The sequence below is a fragment of the Gavialis gangeticus genome, unplaced genomic scaffold (assembly GCF_001723915.1).
Source record: "Gavialis gangeticus isolate Ggan-Ray unplaced genomic scaffold, GavGan_comp1, whole genome shotgun sequence".
In the NCBI taxonomy this organism is placed as follows: Eukaryota; Metazoa; Chordata; order Crocodylia; family Gavialidae; genus Gavialis; species Gavialis gangeticus.
The window spans coordinates 14,126,408-14,131,548 of NW_017728964.1; the positions used below are offsets into that span (position 1 = coordinate 14,126,408).

General features: G+C 47.7%; 1 long non-coding RNA gene across 1 annotated transcript; it reads right to left on the bottom strand.

Annotated features, from left to right (window-relative positions):
- Window positions 1–3,040: 3,040 nt before the first annotated feature.
- Window positions 3,041–4,258, bottom strand: LOC109288168. The gene is made up of 3 exons (XR_002095081.1): window positions 4,158–4,258; window positions 3,752–3,826; window positions 3,041–3,131 (listed from the first exon to the last, which is right to left on the bottom strand). It is a non-coding gene; the product is annotated as an uncharacterized LOC109288168 (long non-coding RNA).
- Window positions 4,259–5,141: the final 883 nt, after the last annotated feature.

Sequence of the window (5,141 nt, forward strand, 5' to 3'; positions counted from 1 at the left end):
CATATAACAATCTTGACACACCGCTCGTAACCAGGCAGCGGACTCAGTCACCACTCTAGAAGTAGCAGTGGTATGGTTGAATGCAGAGATGCGAATGAGGTTAAGCAGCATGGTCACGTAATTCAAGCCACCCTGACCCACTAGGCAAAGTGCTGCTCTGTCAACAAAGCTGATCCTTCGTACCATGCCAGGGCCTGGCAACACTGAACACAGTTCTAGCTGTGCCACAGTCTGGCACCATGGCAGAGAGATCAGTCACTTCCCTCCTCACTGTAAGACCAAACCAGATTAGATCCTCAACGGGCTCTAAATGGTTATAAATAGACCTGCATCCTGGTAGGTTTTCATACTGAAACAGCACAGTTGAGAAGATTGGGCACTGACCTGGAAGAGCCGAGTTCTGGCTTGGCCACTGACTGGCTGTAACACCATGAGCAAGTCCCTTTGTCTCTCTTGGCCTCTTTTCCCCCCACTTCCTCTGTCTGTCTTGGCACTTTAGACCATAGGAACATCCCTCACTTACGTGTATGTACAACACCTATCAAAAGGGTACCCTCATCTCAGCTGAGCGCTACTTGAATGTGGAAAACAAACTGCAAACAGGGCCTCTGGGATTTCAAATCAGGAAAATCTGGCAGACTTCTTGAGAGCTTTCAAAGCACACTCAAAAGCAAATTCAGGGTCACAAACTTATTGATGACCCCCACAAAGAAAAAGTAAAGTGGGGTAGGTGAAGGCTTGGGTTACACAAACCCCTTGCACAGCCCACCTGCCCACAGAGGCACCTCGGAGCTGTTCCTGGGGGTGTCTGGCTCAGTGTCTCCCTCCCTTACCCAGCACCTCACTGCCAGGCTGGAAACAAGCAGCATCCGTCAATGCCCTGTTGACTCACTGCCTCAGATGGACGTGCAGAAACTTCCCAAAGCGGCTCGAGTTGTCGTTGAGGATGGTTTTGGCATTCCCAAAGCTCTCCAAGATGGGCAGGACCTCACAGGGCTGGGAGGCAGGACAGGGCAGGAGACATTATATTACAAACAATAGACTCTCAGGCACAAAAGGGGCCAGAGAAACCACCTGGCCCGACTGCCTGTGTAATACAGGTACGCGCGTCCTATGGCCTGTGTGGGCTCCTGTTTGAGCTAGAGCCAGCACAAGGCTTGGCAGGTGTTTCCGATGGTTATCTACTGTCATGTTAACAGTGTGAACCTTGTGTCTGAACTAGGTCAGCCGTTGGATTTGCTTCTAGCTCTTTGGGACAGTGGCTGACTTTGGTCAATCGCTTGAGCGTTAAGGGCGATGGAATCCTTGTCCCAGACAAAGGCTAAGAGATGCTACAGTAATACAACCTGTCAGCATCCCATCACTAGCCCCTTTAGACTCCCTTTTGCTGCAGCATGAGCTCGGTTTTACCCCATATCTGACCCCCCACATACAAGTCTCCCGCTCAAGGTAAGGGGAGCTGTAAGCTTTTGCTGGGCAATGCGTTGGGGGCTGATGAGGGTTGAGGCTTGCGTGCTGCTGAAACCAGCCAGAACTTCACGTTGCAACATCTCCTGGGCGTCCAACCCAGTCACACTGCAGCTCAAGCATTGCTTTACATGGCAGTCACCCTCACACCAGCTGTAATACCTTCCAGGAAGTAACCTGAATATAATCACAGCCTTATGGAGCCATTGCAGAACTGGCTGTGGTGATTTAGCTAGGATGGGAGCACCCCCTGGTGGAAGCCCAGTGCACATTATTTTCCCAGGTGACAAAGCCACAGAGCAGCTCTCCATACAGAAGTGAGGGTCCTCAGTCATTAGTGGTTTTACTGACAGCCGTATCAGCCAGATCAGCCAGGGAGAGGTATGATCTTTTCAAACACTTAGGAAACAGAGCTATACCAGCCAAATTCTGTCCTATAGATAAAGCCTAACTCAAGAGAACTGCTGCACTGAGGACAAGTCTTTTTGTCTATTGGATCACAGTGTTCCCTGTTATCAAATTTCTGTTCCTTGTGTATTTTGTTTTTTTAATATCAGACAGGCAGTTAGTACTGCAATCAAGCTGAGAGACCAGGCCCCATAGGGCCAGGAGCTGTACAAAAAACTTAACAAAAGGTTGGTTGTTCCTCCAGAGAGCACAAAACTGCAAAAGATGAGCAGACACACCAGGCATCTACAAACTGGTCCGAGGTTCAGCTCAGGAGATGTTTGGTGTCTCTGTGTTCAACATCTCTAGCTCTTGGTTGCTAGCTGGACTCAAAGCCAGCTGGCATTGACCCTGGGAACAGTTCCCAACTCCTTGCTGCCCAGCGTGCCAAGCATGAAGGATTTTGCTGACTTCAGAAGCAGGTCCCTAGTAGCCTCACTTCATAACAACCATCCCTGTCACTGTCTGGGGCCCTTAAAGGCAGGCTCAGTAGAGAGGCTAATGACTGGAGGGGCAACTGAGTTTTCTTGTCTTCTTGCCAGGAGGCTGCACAGCTTGAGGAATCTCATGATGCTCCTACAGCTAGTATCCTGCTGTTAGTAATGGGCTCTGGTTTCTGGCACTGTGCATCAAGCATCTCAGACTCCAAGGATAAAGTTCACGAGCATCCAAGTCCCACTGTCTTTCACTGGGCCTCTGGCTCTCCTCAAACACTACACATCCCAAAGCCAGTCATGCCATCTGTGTAACAAGGATGCCATTCTCCAGCAGGCAAAGCACAACCAGAGAGGCCTCACATTGATATTGACTGGTTCAAGTTGGTCTTATAAGGCATGTGCCTGGGACAGGAGTAGCTGGACCTCAGGGGACATGAAAGAGAAGCTGAACCTGGGTACACTGGGAAAAACAGGACTAGAAGTGTTTTGTGCCATGCCCCCCAAAAAGGTGGGCAAGCAAGCTTGGGAGCAACATGTTCACCCTCTGTTTCCACAGCCCACTCATAAAGGACTTGAAGAGGGAATACTCCTGCCTCTGCTTCCATCTTCCAGGCCTGGCTAGTGGGCCATTAGCTAGCCCACAGTGACCCATCACAGCCCAAAGTAAAGTGGTTGCCTCTTACCTGCTTGAGTCTATGGCCATCTTGTCTTTGGTACATCATGGTTAGGTACTGCACGATGGCTTTGGCAGCTTCCGTTTTACCTGATCCACTGTGCCCACTGTTGGAGCAAGGGTTAGGGATCAGAGGGATGGATATAAGGATTGGGCCGGGGTGCCTATAATAACTGGGTAAGACCTTCTGCTGGCTTAAGTCAATATAGCTCTACCAAAGTCAGTGGAAAACTATGGACTCGTGACAGTCCAGGATCCACCCAACATTATTTAAAAGTCTGGAGGCAAGCTGAAAACACAGCTCCAAATGAGAACCCCACAAAGAGCCAAATGCTTTCCCCTCCCACCTCAAACCATATGTCATCCAGGGCAGGCTCATCTCTGCTGAGCAGCTACCTTCAAACTAACACAAGCAAGATGGGGAAGGGGCAGTTGATCATACTCTGAGGCATGGCACCAAGCCTGGGGCAACATTTGAAACCACCCGATTTCCCAGTCTCCTTTCTACCAATAATTATGTCATGGGCTTTTACCATGTGCCCTCTTGTCATGTCCCACTTAAATTAAACAACCCTTATCATACCCCGTGAAACCTCTCTCAGCCATGATACCATTTGCTACCCTCCTATCCTATGAAATGGCTATTACAATGGGAAAGAAACTTGGAAAGAGGAGGATTCTGAGATCTACACCATACCATAGCATGGACAGAAATGTCATCTCCTACCTGATGACGATGCACTGCTCTTTCTCTGCTGTCTGAGCCAGTGTATAAGCCATTTCTGCAATGGCAAAGATGTGCCTAGATGCACAGAAAAAAATTATAGTTTGTTACTACAGCCTTGAATGTCTGTACTGGATATGGACCTGAATCAGGCCCGGGTTTTTACTTTAAGATTCTTGGGTGAAAACCTTGTTCAAGGAAAACATGGCACAGCACACTTGAAGCAACAATATCAACAAGTGCCAGGTAAGGACCACTTTGCTTAACGTACTGTACATTTCACCCAGCTCCAGCCCAACCCTATGAGGCCAGCCAAGTGAAATGATTCTGGGAAACCATGGAGGACAAAGGCTTCTCAGGGCTAAGAAAAACTGGGTTATCTGATAGGGGGGAAAACCCACAAACATACGGAGCATTTTTGGAGAGCATCTCCTGCTGGTACTGAGCCATCACTTCTTCTGAGTAGAGATTGAGGGGTTTGAAAGGATTCACAGAGACCAAGATCTGCCCAATATAGGTCTAGGTGAGGAAACAAAGATGTGGTGGTATTAGATTTAATAGTTCATCAGAGATTTCTAAATGGCATTTGAAATGAACTAGGAATGTCTATGTTACATAATCCATACAGAGCGTTTTAATCAGCTTCACTGCAATGTTAAAGGTTTTGATTTAAATTAATTGCCAGGGGTGGGGGGTGTTCTTCACACATTTTTCCCCATGTGGAAATATAGGTTCATACTGAAACTTGGTGTGAAATCCAGAAATGAATCTTGAGACTATTTGGACAAGACAGGGACTTCCCTCCCAACTTGGCTGAGCTCAGCCTGAAACTGCAGCTAGGCACACTCAGGACATAGGGAAACCCAGGGGTTTCCAGGGTGTGTGACATGCTCTTCCACCTGCTCACAGAATGATTGTCCTCTCTTACCCTGTCTATCCTGCCTAGAGGCTCAATGGGTCTCAGAGTAGTGAATGAATGAATTCCCATTCCAAAGTACAATGCCAGAATATTTGAGGCTTAAAGAGTGGATTGCAGTTTAAAAAGTGACTCTAGGAAAAGCATCTTGTTGAATTCCACACTTGTTCTCATTGGCCTTGTTTACAAGCGAGAAGATGGTTTCTTTGACCTTGGCCTTGCAGAATCTATCTGCAGGATGGGAGGGCCCAGATGGCTTTTACCTCATTGTCATCAATAAGATTTTGATGATTGGAACTCTCCATTGTACTAAGAAAGGGCATGACAGAAAAGATGCCAGGAGCTGAACAGGCTCTGCTGGTCTATGGGAGTCAAGTCTGGTCTTTATCAGATGTGATACAAGTGAAAGATGTGCAAAGACTAGTTCTATTGTGCAAGGTGAATACATGCTAATTTTAATGTTGCTTATGCAGCCAT